This window comes from Pinus tabuliformis, chromosome 4_1 (genome assembly GCF_031772625.1).
Source record: "Pinus tabuliformis cultivar Carrire ecotype Pingquan chromosome 4_1, CPIR1, whole genome shotgun sequence".
NCBI classification, from domain to species: Eukaryota; Viridiplantae; Streptophyta; class Pinopsida; order Pinales; family Pinaceae; genus Pinus; species Pinus tabuliformis.
The window spans coordinates 669,720,016-669,733,038 of NC_142303.1; positions in this window are offsets into that span (position 1 = coordinate 669,720,016).

Below are 13,023 nucleotides of genomic sequence, written 5' to 3' on the forward strand. Positions count from 1 at the left end.
GTCCACATCAAACCAAGCTCAGCCTCGTAGCTAGCCCTACGAGGACAGGAGAGGGCTCTCTCTGGGTCAATCTCAGCGAAAGATAATCAATGGGGTTGGAGATGACTGAAAAACAAACTAATTTTAGGCTAGGTATGAAGTGAAAAGGATTTTATTTAAGTTTTTGAGGGTTTTTTTGGAAAGAAGGGAAAGGCAAATTTGGGTCCGGGGATGAGGCACAGTTTCTGTAGAGTTCTGATTAGGGCAAGGAAGGAAATCATTTTCATGCTTTAAAATGAGTGCATGGATAAATCATACTGGTGAGGAGCTAAGGAGAGCAAGAGAGTCTCAAGAATTCCCCTTAAACAAATGAAAACATGGAAAATTAAACAAATTCAAAGGCAGAGCATAGCAATTAATGGATTCTACCTTAATCACTCATTTGTTCAAATTCAGAAGAAGAGATAGGAAAATGATACACATAACACTAATGAACTTACAATTACTTAGAGAAGAACACCATCAAAACATAAAGCCACATGGATCCCAAACAGTGCTGCAAAACCCTGGTCTTTCCTTAGCCAAAAATGCAGAGATAGAATGTACAATGATATGCCAAAGCAATCCCAAGTGTCCAACCCTGAAAATGACTTAGGAATTACATGATATAGACTAGCCCAACCCATTCCCTTGCCTCTAGGGGTTGAGCTCATCATTCTAGGAGCTGTTTCAACCAATTCTAAACAAATCACTAAAATCTAGGCAATCAAAACAACTTGCCTCTATAAGGTAGGAAACTGATTCATTCATTAAATTTTCACTTTTTAGTGAATGAATCCTCTAAAACAAGTAAATAAGTGCCAAAATTACATCATGTTTATCCAATTACATCAAGATAGGTCAAAAATTACATCAAAAATAAAAACTAGTCAAACTGGTCGAATTTCTGAGCTGGAAGGTGAAAAATTGAGCAAAATTCCTCTATGCGTCGTGCCAAATCCTCTATGTGTCGCGCCACTTTGAGGCTGAGTTTTAGGCACTTCCCAAAGTCCAAAATGATCCCAAGATAGCTCATTGGAAATACTTTCCTATCTACTTTCCAACCCAAGTGGAATTTTTCAATTTGGATGTCATTTGCCCCTCCAAAACTGCAATCTCCCAGGACTGCTACCTGTGTGTCAAAATAGGGGCAGAGAGGCCATTTTGTGAGTGTTTTTGACCTCCTGAGGACTCAAAACTTGCCCAAACTTCTTGGCCATGCATCAGCGATCATGATTTTTCATGTCTAATCCAATGATGTAAACTTTTTGCAATTTGGAGCTCCCTAGCAAAAGTGCGCACCACGTGGCGCGGCGCATAGGGAGAAAAACCCTGTTTTTTGTGCCAAAATTTGTCAAAATGCCCCAAATTTCTTGAAATTTGGGCTGGAGCTTCTTCATTAAGTGTCATGCTGGGCTAAAGTTGCTTCAACCAATATCTGAAGATGATCGAGCTCCCTTTGCCTCTTTTGCTTCCTTATTGCCTTCTTTAGTTTTGCCTTTAAATTCCTGATTCGTGCCTTGCAAACCTTGTTCCGTGCCATGTAGTGGAAAGCCATGTGTCTCAGGAATGCATGGTTCTTATCGGCCTTGTCTAGCAGTCTCTCCAAGTGGATTTTAATTCTCTCGAGATTAGACTCCCGATCCTCATTAATCTCTTGCTCCAATGACGTGATCTCAATTCTTATCCTTTGTGTAGCTTGGCGATTCTCGCGGATGTTTTGTAACTCCATGATTGCTTGTTGATCTTCAAGTTGTTTGTTCCTCTGCTCCAAGTATTTCATAGTCCACTTAAATCTCTCCAAGTCAAGGGATAAGGCTTGGATTTCTGTTTGCTGCTCTTGGATGATCTCCCTAAGTTTGGCACTTTGTGGGCCCGTATCTGTATCATCATCATGAATGAGAATGAATTAGGTCTCTTGTTCACCTGAAAGCCCCTCATCCTGCATTGGCCTCTTGCCTTTGTGCTGTACCTATGATGCTGATGGAGGAAGCAAGGCCCCTTCCACCCCGGGTGGAGATAACACTCGCTTCGTTGCTGTAAACAAATGTCTAGTGCCCCTCTGATATGTGATGAATACCGGCACACTAGCGGTCTCATGGCACTCATACTAATGAGAGGGTCCGCCTGTCTCATGCTTGACCTCTGATAATCCTTGTGAAGCTGTGAAGAAGTCACGAGAGATGAAATCATCCCAAGTTATGCCCTGTAATCCAAGCTGATGAACCACCAAAATCTTAATAAGAGAAAAATGATAAACACTGTTAAGTTGCTGCTGAGGGGTTTTGTGTTGTACAAGTGTGGTCATCCTCTCAATGTTCCGGCAAATGAAATACAAAATGTTCATCATCCGTACCCTGGTGAAATTCATGAGCAACCTGATGTGATAAGCATATAGACAAGAGAACCGTCCCTCACAGCTGAAATATTTCATGATCAATTTCATTAGTGGAGCATATTCATCTTTCAGATATCGGAATGGAAACACTCTCCTGAGCTACCTCAAGAAACCGGTTTTAATGTATGGCTCATAATGCTGCCAGTCAATCTTCTTCCTCTTGGTCCATGGTTCCCCAATGTTTGGTATGCCGATTGCTAGTGAGATAGATTTTGGTGTAAGTGTGAAGGTGACACCGGCTAAGGTAGCTTGATCTCGATGTAAATGTAGCACAAATAGACAAGCCAACTCATGATGAAATTGAACATTAGCCACCTCTTGACAAAACTCGTAGCATGAATGATGCTGGAAACAAAACATGGCAAGAGGATAGGCCTGTAATTCAGTGAGGGTGATTGGTTCTTCTCTGATATGTCTACCTCCTCTATGAGGCCTCCGGGGTGCATGTTACTCCATGGGGGAGTCACTTTGGGTTTCCATTTCATAATCCGATGAATGATCAGATGCCATGACTACTGTTTTTCAAACCGCCTTGGAGAAAAAGATGCTGGTGTAGGAAAACTATGCTGAAACCTGCCACCAAGGGGAAACAAATGAAACAAAGGACTGTTAGGAAGAGGGAAAGTAGTAAGGGATTAGGGACTATTGGGACTATAGGGATTAGGGAAATGTATGAGGGTTTTGAGGGATTTGATGTAGGATTTGATGTATAGGGTTAGGAATTGTTGTGTAGGGTTTAAGGTGTGAGATTGGAGAATTTGGGACAGATCATTTAGGATAAGGGATTGATGAGCTTAGGGGGATAGGAAATTAGGGAATGATAAATACAAGGGAGGAATGGGAAGGAGGAGTGACAACTTTGGTAGCAAAACACTGATTTTAAAACCCACAGTAATTTTCCTTTTGAGGTACTTTGTAGGTAGGGTTTGGATTTTTGTTTCAATCATTAGCATCCATAAACCACCATCACTCAGCACAAAAATGGATGAAACATCAAGATGTTGACCCTACCTGGCAAATCCACGCAAATAAATGGCAATTTGGAGAAATTTCAAACATTTTCGGGCTTTGGACTGTATGCACTGCGCCGCATACCCAACGCGCCGCGCCGTCCCAGTGCGTCGCGCCCGTTCAGAATTACACTGGACAACTTCTCCTAGTGCACCGCGCCACCTGCTCTATGCACCGCGCCGGCCAAGTTTCCTCCAACTTCACCCAAATCGCACACTAACTCAACCAATTTGCTTTGAGTGGCTTCTCTTTGGTCTTGGCATGCAAATGACATTGATCTTCATGAAAATATCTTTATAAAGACATGGATTTGATTTTTGACTCTCCAAGACCCATCTTTGTAATGTTTTGGCATTGGCACCTTTTCGATTTTAATACAACTCTATTTTAAATTTCCTTTTTGATTTTTTGACTGAAATGATGAAATTCTTGGCAATTTTCTGGAGGGATAGCTGACATGGAATTTGGCAAAGGAGACCAGGGCTGCACCTAAAGAATTCAATAACTAAAAAAAAACTGTTAAAAATTTACAAAAACGAAATGTCGACTTTTCTTCAAAACATAAAAGTCATAAGAGTCATAATCCATCCATATGATGATGAAAATCTTTGAATGACAACATTTTAAGAACCTCCCTCTGGCCTGCTGGCTTTATTGGACATTGTGAAGACACAATTTGTGAAACCCTAGACCTAGTGACTAAAAATAACTCTTGCTGATAAGAAGACATGAAAACTTGACTTTGATGAACAGACCTGAGCCAACATGGATAAGGCATGAGGGGTAATGAATGACAAGACCCTTCCGTCAGATTTATGGCATGCTCCTAGCGGAATGCAACTGAGTGAATCGAGGCGAGACACCTAAAAATGAAATGAAAAAGAGAAATGATCTCTGACGGAGGGATGTAAAGATCGACTCTAACATTGGCTCCATTAGGGATGGTAGCTCCTTGGAGGTGCCAAGAACGGCAGATCTCTGGGAGAGCTAGACAGTGCCTTCATCCATTGGGCTATGGAGTCATTATTTCGACAAACAACACAAGACTCTGACTCAATTTATTTGACTGAAACTTGACTCAAAACAACTCGATGATGAAACTGAAATGACTAAAAAACTGACTCGACAAACTGAACTCAAAACTGAAATATTTCTTCAGAATTATAGCCTTCACTTCGGGCCCCAGACTGAAGAAAAGATCACAGCACACACTTGCAATGAAACTGAAATAAAATGGTATTTACAATGACAATGTAAACAGCAGAAATAACTCAGAAAAGGTACCGCTTGAGCAGTCGACCATTGACCGGCCCTCCGGGACAATCTTCCCCATTCATCTCCTTCAGAAGAAAGGCATTCTGACCCCAATACGCTGCAATCTTAAAAGGACCTTTCCAGAGATTTTCAAACTTATCGTGCTTGCCCTTTTCCTCATTCCTTGCATCCCACTTTAGCACCACATCATCCAACTAAAATGTGTCCGCCTTTTCTTTTTTGTCATAAGTCTTTTTAATTCTCTCCTGCAACTTGAATATGTTTTGAAAAACATCTTCTCGTGTCTGCTGCAAATGGATCATTTGATTTAGTCTTCTCTACATTGGGTCATCTTCACTACTGGCTTGCTGAAGAAGTTTGACTACTGGAGCTACAAGAGAGGTAGGGACACTGTATCAACTCAATAAACTAGCTTAAAGGGGACATACCAATGGATTTCTTTTGACTCACTCGATTTGCCCAAGTGCATGGACCAACTTCTTATGCCAACTTTTCTTGTTTATTTCCAGCATCTTCTTAATGATATTAACCAAAGATTTGTTGGAAGACTTTGCTAATCCATTGCCTTGTGGATGATAGGCGGTTGAGTGCCCCAAAGTAATGTGATATTTACTACAAAACTAAACCATCCTTTTTGACTTGAAAGCTGATTCGTTATCAGTGATTAGCTTATTCGGGCAACCAAAAAGAGACAAAATATTATTTTCAAGGAATGAAATTATTACCGTATTTGTAGCTTGCCTAGTGGGAATTGCTTCGATCCACTTCATGAAATAATCTGTTGCTGTGAGGATCCATCTATGTTGACCTGAAGAAGCCGGATGAATTTCACCAATGAAATCCAACCCCCACTGCTGAAATGGGGCATTCACCTCAATGGGTTTAAGTGGCAAAGGCTATAATTTCCGCTTTCCTTAAAAAATCTGACAGTTATGACAGCTCTTAACAGTCTTGAACACATCAGCAAACAATTTCGGCCAATAGTATCCGACTCTTAGAATTTTATTTGCCGTTGCTTTCCAAAAAAGGTGACTGCCACAATCTCCTTTATGGAAATCCTCCATGACCTGCTTCGCTTCTTCTTCCACCAAAAAATTTAACAAAACGTCACTGGGATCTTTCCAATAAAGTGCAGAATTCAAAATACAAAACTTAGAAGCCTTTAACTTAAGAGTTCTAGCTTTGTTTCTAGCCATACTAGGTGGCGAGGTCAAATTCTGAAGTACATATACGATATCTGAATACCATGGAGAAAGAACAAAGATTTCAGCTACCTGAATTGACGGACCTTTCTCATTTTCATCGGACATAGCAGCAATCAAATTTATGTCTAAGACGTGCAAATTTTATTTAGCCATTAACTTTGCCAATCCCTGTCCTTTAAAAAGCTTTTTGGGCCTTATATACACATCATACTCCAGCAAAGCTGCAATCCACTTGCCACGTCTTCCTTCAGGATCTGTTTGGACCAAAACATCTTTGACAACAGCGTTAGGAACATAAGATAAAATATGGGAATGTAGAATATACACGCGGAAATCTTTCAGTGCTTTTACAAGTGCAAGGGCTTGCTTCTCAATAATGTTGTATTTCAAAGCAGCATCTCTTATAGTCTGGCTGAAGAAAGCAATGTGTCTTTCATGCCCATATTTTTTCTGCATTAATACAACTGCCATAGTATACTCCGAAGAAAATGAAAACAATATAAAATCCTGAGTATAATCTGGGCTGATTAGAACTGGGGCTGAAGAAAGAGCCAATTTTACTAAATTGAAAGATTTTACAGCCTCTTTTGTCCACGTCACTTGGCTGTCCTTATTAAGCATGTTTGTAATCTCTCTTAGATGTTCAGCAAGATTAGGAACAAAGCGGCGCAGAAATTCATCTTACCATTAAATGATTGAATCTCCTTCTTATTTCGGGGCAGGTCAATTTTTTGAATCACTTCCACACATGCTGGATCAATACAAATGCCATCCTTTGAGATAATGTGCCCAAGTAGTTTGGCTTCATCCATGGCAAACAAGCTCTTCTTTGGATTTAGCGACACACCATATTTTCTGTACTTTTGAAAGACAATTTTTAAATGATACAAGTGTTCTTCATCTGATTTGGAAAACACGGTCAAATCATCAAGGTACATAACCAAAAAACATCCTTTTCATTGCCGAAATCCAAGTCCAATGCCTGCTGAAAAGTGGCACCTGCATTCTTCAAATCGAAAGGCATTTTAGTGTAATGAAAAGTTCCCCATGGAGTGGTGAACGCTATTTTGTCTCCGTCATCTTCACGGACTAAAATTTGGTTATATCCGGAATAACCATCGAGTAGTGACATGCGAGATGCTCCAACTACTTGCTGAAGTATGTGATCCATTTTTGGCAGTGGATAATTATCCTTCAACGAAACTTTGTTGAGATTCTGAAAATCAATGAAACTTTTCTGATCGCTGAATGGTATTGTCCTGTTCTTGACTTTCTTTCTTCAAAACTTCTCTGAAATTCTCTGCTATTTCTGGAATATCATCTGCTACAACTAACTGACTATCAATCTCATTGAAACTATCTGAATACAAAACAAAAGACTCTAAATCTATATGTACATAATTAATTGAATAATTAATTGGTTTCTCCTTGCTTGTAATCATGTATTTCATTTTCTGCTCTCGATAAAGTTTTATCATTTGGCCAAACACAAGAATCGTTACATAGGAGAAATCAAGCTGCATAGTTCCTTTGATCTTTGCTCCCGAAGATCTGGAAAGAAGCATTCCAAACCTAGGAGGTATATCCGCCACCACCACATCCATCAAAATGTGTTTTTTTTTTTTTTTTTTTTTTTTTTTTTTTTCTGAAATCTGATCCAAACTGACCACCAAGTCTTAATGAGCCCAATACATCTCATCCTGTTGGAATCAAACGAATAGAGATCGTGGTATTTCCTGGTAATGTCCAAACCCAACTTCTCCATGATAGCCTTCAGCATAAGATTGTGGGAGGTGCCGAAATCAAGCATATCATTATGCAACACAAACTCATGCACTCTCAAACTGATATAAAAAGGAGGCACTTCACTATCTGGAGACTCACCATTCAATGCTAGTCCAAAAATCAGCTCAGGTTGATCATCTTCCACACTCACCATATCAGACATTGGATCAAAGTTCAAAATTTTGGAAATATGACCTCTATAACTGATGTTTCTCATTAGTTTAGTCAAAGGAATGGATACCTTCAATTTAGAAATTTCATTTTCTAAACTAAAAGCAGAAGTATTTTCTACCTCTTTGGCTGGAACCTATTTCTTCTTAGCTTTATCTTTTGATACAATTGGCTGATTGACTCTTTCATTTGCTGGTGGAGATTTTTTAGGCATAGGGTCAGCAATTTCTTTTCCTTTATTTGGTGCAACAGGTGGCTCATTCTTAGATGTTGGACCTTCCTTTCTCTTCTAGATTGGATTGATGGGGACATTTCTGTTTCTTAATGAATACTGATGTTGCTGGGTGGACAAGGCATGCATATACCCTCTCTGATACTCATTCGACTCCTCTTCAAGAGCTGTGTCATTCGCCAAGATAAAATCTGCATCCTGCTGTACAACTGAACTTTCTGCATACTCATCATCTTCAGTGATAAAAGTGGGCATATCATCAGGATTAAAGAAGTGATTTTCTTCTCCTATTACATGGTCTTCATCATCAAATTCGGGACCAAAAAAATCCTGCTAAAGAGGTGTCTTTACTTGCTGCTATTGTGATGTCATTTCTTGTGCTCACTGCTCATGCTGTTTGATCCTAAATTAAGGTTGTTGTTGTCCATGGAAATTAGGATTCTGGATCTGCGGTTTAGGCTTATCAAATGTTAACCTTTCAATCATCTTTTCTACCTTGCGGAGCACCTGATCTGAGGTAGAAGCTTCTTCCTTTATTGAAACTCTCTTTTCGATTTTCAATCTAGCTCTCTTGTCATTCAAATTTGCCTCAACACTAACGGCGATTTTCTGCATTTCTTCTAAAGTAGTTGGATCTCTCTCTTTTAATTGATAAGCCATGGCCGGATCAAAACGATCCAGGAACTTAAGAAAAGTTGACTTTCTAGTTGGCCTTAAATCATCAGGAATTGCATTATAAACCGCATTGAATCTAGTACAATAGTCTTGCACGGACTCACCAGCATTCCGCTTGATCTTGGTATATTCAGAAGTGATCTGAAGAGGATCTTTCTTGACTTCCCAGCGATCCAAGAACTGCCTTTGAAGCTCTTCTAATGTGGGAATACTTCTAGCTGTCAAAGCTCTGAACCATTTTCTCACCTCACCTGCGAAAGTCTGCACGAATAATCTCATGGTCACGTTTTCTGCATCAATCTCATGAAGCTCAAAGAAATCCGTCATCTTGTCCACATGTTGCTGAGCCATGGTACTTTGAGGAGTGCCATCAAACAAAGGAATTTTACTCTGATAATCTACGGGCATGTCACCCAAAACTTGAGGCAGCGCGAGAGGTGCAAACCGAGCAGCCATTGCTCTTGGTGGATTTACAATCAGCCTTGGAGATGTTGGGGGAGAAGGTGCAGCTGATGTGTGAGGTGTGTGAGGAGGTGTATGCGGAGGTGAAGCAATTTTGGATGTAGAAGGAGTAGATGGAGGTGAATTTACAACAGACTTTTGATCAGAAATAGTAGGCTGCGGGGGAAGGGTGGGAATGAAGGGAGGTTCGGTAGGAATTTTGGAGGTGGATGCCGTTACGGAAGATCCAAGGGATGCAGATGCAACTTCTAGGAAATCAATGATATTTGAAGCGTGAATTTCACTTTGGAGGTGCTTCAAGATAAAATTCTCAATTGATTTATTGTTTCTTTCAACTTCAAGAGCTGCAGCAAAGTCAGGATTTGGAACTATAGAACCAAGAGCACTTTCGGATTTGGTTTCAAACAATGACAATTCAAACTTTTCATCAAAATCAAGCTCTTCAAGATACTTAAAAATTGCAGGACATGAACGAGATTTAAACATGGGAGTCACAGAGCTCTCTTGACGAACAATTCTTGAAATCAGATTGGGATTTTCGTAAAAAGGGGGAGGATTTGGATCTGGATTAGCTCTGGTATATCTCTTTGAAGCCAGCGTGTTATTTTCAAGAAATCAAAGGGACATAAACAACTTGTTCAGCCTTTCAAATTCTAAACTTATCATCCAAAAGCTTAGAATTCTCAAATGTACTGGGGCGATTTACAAGTCAAGTGTCACGATTACAAGCTAGATCAGAGATTGACTGAAGCAGTGTTTATCTACTTGCGCTAATGCAAAGAAAAAGTGTTTCGAAGGCTACCTGGCATAACTTCAGGCTCCGTCTGTAGCTTATAAAACAAATGACATCAACAAGAAAACCATTTTCTTCCCCAGTGGAGTCGCCACTATGTTAGAGCCTAGATTTGTCTCAGGATGAAAAGACAAGGTTCTAGGTCCACATCAAGCCACGCTTAGCCTCGTAGCTAGCCCTACAAGGATAGGAGATGGCTCTCTCCAGGTCAATCTCAGCGAAAGATAATCAATGGGGTTGGAGATGACTGAAAAACAAACTAATTTTAGGCTAGGTATGAAGTGCAGAGGATTTTATTTAAGTTTTTGAGGGTTTTGTTGGAAAGAAGGGAAAGGCAAATTTGGGTCCAGGGATGAGGCACAGTTTCTGCAAAGTTCTGATTGGGGCAAGGAAGGCAATAGTTTTTATGCTTTAAAGTTAGTGCATGGATAGATCAGACTGGTGAGGAGCTAAGGAGAGCAAGAGAGTCTCAAGAATTCTCCTTAAACAAATGAAAACATGGAAATTTAAAAAAATTCAAAGGCAGAGCATAGCAGTTAATGGATTCTACCTTAATCACTCATTTGTTCAAATTCAGAAGAAGGGAAAGGAAAATGATACACATAACACTAATGAACTTACAATTACTTAGAGAAGAACACCATCAAAACATAAAGCCACATGGATCCCAAACACTGCTGCAAACCCTGGTCTTTCCTTAGCAAAAAATGCAGAGATAGAATGTACAATGATATGCCAAAGCAATCCCAAGTGTCCAACCTTGAAAATGACTTAGGAATTACATGATATAGACGAGCCCAACCCATTCCCTTGCCTCTAGGGGTCGAGCTCATCATTCTAGGAGCTGTTTCAACCAATTCTAAACAAAGCACTAAAATCTAGGCAATAAAAACAACTTGCCTCTATAAGGTAGGAAACTGATTCATTCATTAAATTTTCACTTTTTAGTGAATGAATCCTCTAGAACAAGTAAATAAGTGCTAAAATTACATCATGTTTATCCAATTACATCAAGATAGATAAAAAATTATATCAAAAAGAAAAACTAATCAAACTGGCCGAATTTCTGAGTTGGAAGGTGAAAAATTGAGCAAAAATCCTCTATGTGTCGTGCCAAATCCTCTATGCATCGCGCCACTTTGAGGCTGAGTTTTAGGCACTTGATGAAGTCCAAATTGAGCCCAAGATAGCTCATTGGAAAGACCTACCTGTCTACTTTTCAACCCAAGTGAAATTTTTCAATTTGGATGTCATTTGCCCCTCCAAAACTACAATCTCCCAGGACTACTTCATGTGTGTCAAAATAGGGGCAAAGAGGTAATTTTGTGAGTGTTTTTGACCTCCTGAGGACTCAAAACTTGCCCAAACTTCTTGGCCATGCACCAGCAGTCACGATTTTTCATGCCTAATCCAATTATGTAAACTTTTTGCAATTTGGTGTTGGAAATAATACTGAGAGGGGGGGGGGGGGGGTGAATCAGTATTATCAGATCAATAATACTTTTCCAATTTTCGTGCTCAGAAACATATACGCGACTTCAGTTAAGTGAACCCGCGTGTACACGCGACTGTGTCTAAAGCAACTAGCGTATATTCAGAGATCTTATGATTCAGTTAGCTTATCTTCAGTAAATGCATCAGAACATTATTAACCATATTAACAGTAAACAGGTGCAGTATAACAGAACAGATCATCACACATAAGGCACACACATGAACACCATGATATAAGGTGGAAACCCAATGTGGGTGAAAACCACCTGCTGCAATTTGTTTCTATCTTCCTTTAATAAGAAACTTCTTTTACAATGTACTGGTGCAGTCCTTTACCAGCACGCAGGCTACAACCTGCAGAGGGCTACAACCCTCATAGTTCTTGTACTAGCCGATCCATTTACTAGTACGTAGGTGCCAACCCTACAGAAGGCTACAACCTTCACTCGTTTTCCAGCTGCTCCTGGAAGGGAGCTACGACCCCCTTGGCTCTTGTACTGGCTGATATGTTTACCAGTACGTAGGTGCCGGCCTACGATCTTCCCGGGACCACGTTTCATACATTTTCATACTGGATCCATGAAGCAATCACCATTGTAGTACAACCTGCATCATCAATCTCTGAATCACCCAATACTGAATCACTGAAACCCTGTCAAGAACACAGACAACATAACAACAACCAGATCCAACTCCATCTTCATACTTCACATTGTATACGCTACTTCAACGAACCCAACCTGCGTGTATACGCTCTTTTACCAAAGACAACCCGCGTACAGATCTGCAAATTCTAACTTATAACTCCGCAGCTATATCAGACATCAAAACATACCCAGATCATAACAATAAACATGCGTCAACAGATCTAGTCTATCCACAGTCATACCATAGGAAGATAATCCTTCCAAGCCTTGAGATCTCGTTCCATCATTCATCATCCTCCACATGAGTGAAACCTTGGTTCAGATCACCAACCCATAACCAGCACTTGGATCTCACACTTCCTCAGATCTTCATCACTTACACACACTTGCCCTTTGGCCTAATGATCTTTCTCCTTATATAGCTTTAGGCCCTTCACAATACCACGGTCCAAAACCATAGTAACCCAATACCATCAACTCAATACTAGGGATCAACATGTTCGTCGAGACATCAAGGTCCAAAACCATAGGCACAACTTCCAAGGACTAACCGCCATGGACCAAAGGTACTTTTCCACATACACGCGCTTTTGCTGAAGCCAACCTGCGTGTACACGCGACTTGGGCTTAACGAACCTGCGTGTATGAACTTTCTTGCCATGCTGTACTAAGATCTGTCCTCTGATTAAGTTTCCATCACCTGTACCAACCTCTGAGCACCTGTACCAACCTCTGAGTGAGTTGCCATCAAGGACAACACTTGAATCATAATGCCAACATTTGGAGCTCCCTAGAAAAAGCGCACCACGTGGCGCGGCGTATAGGGAGAAAAACCCTATTTTTTGTGCCAAAATTTG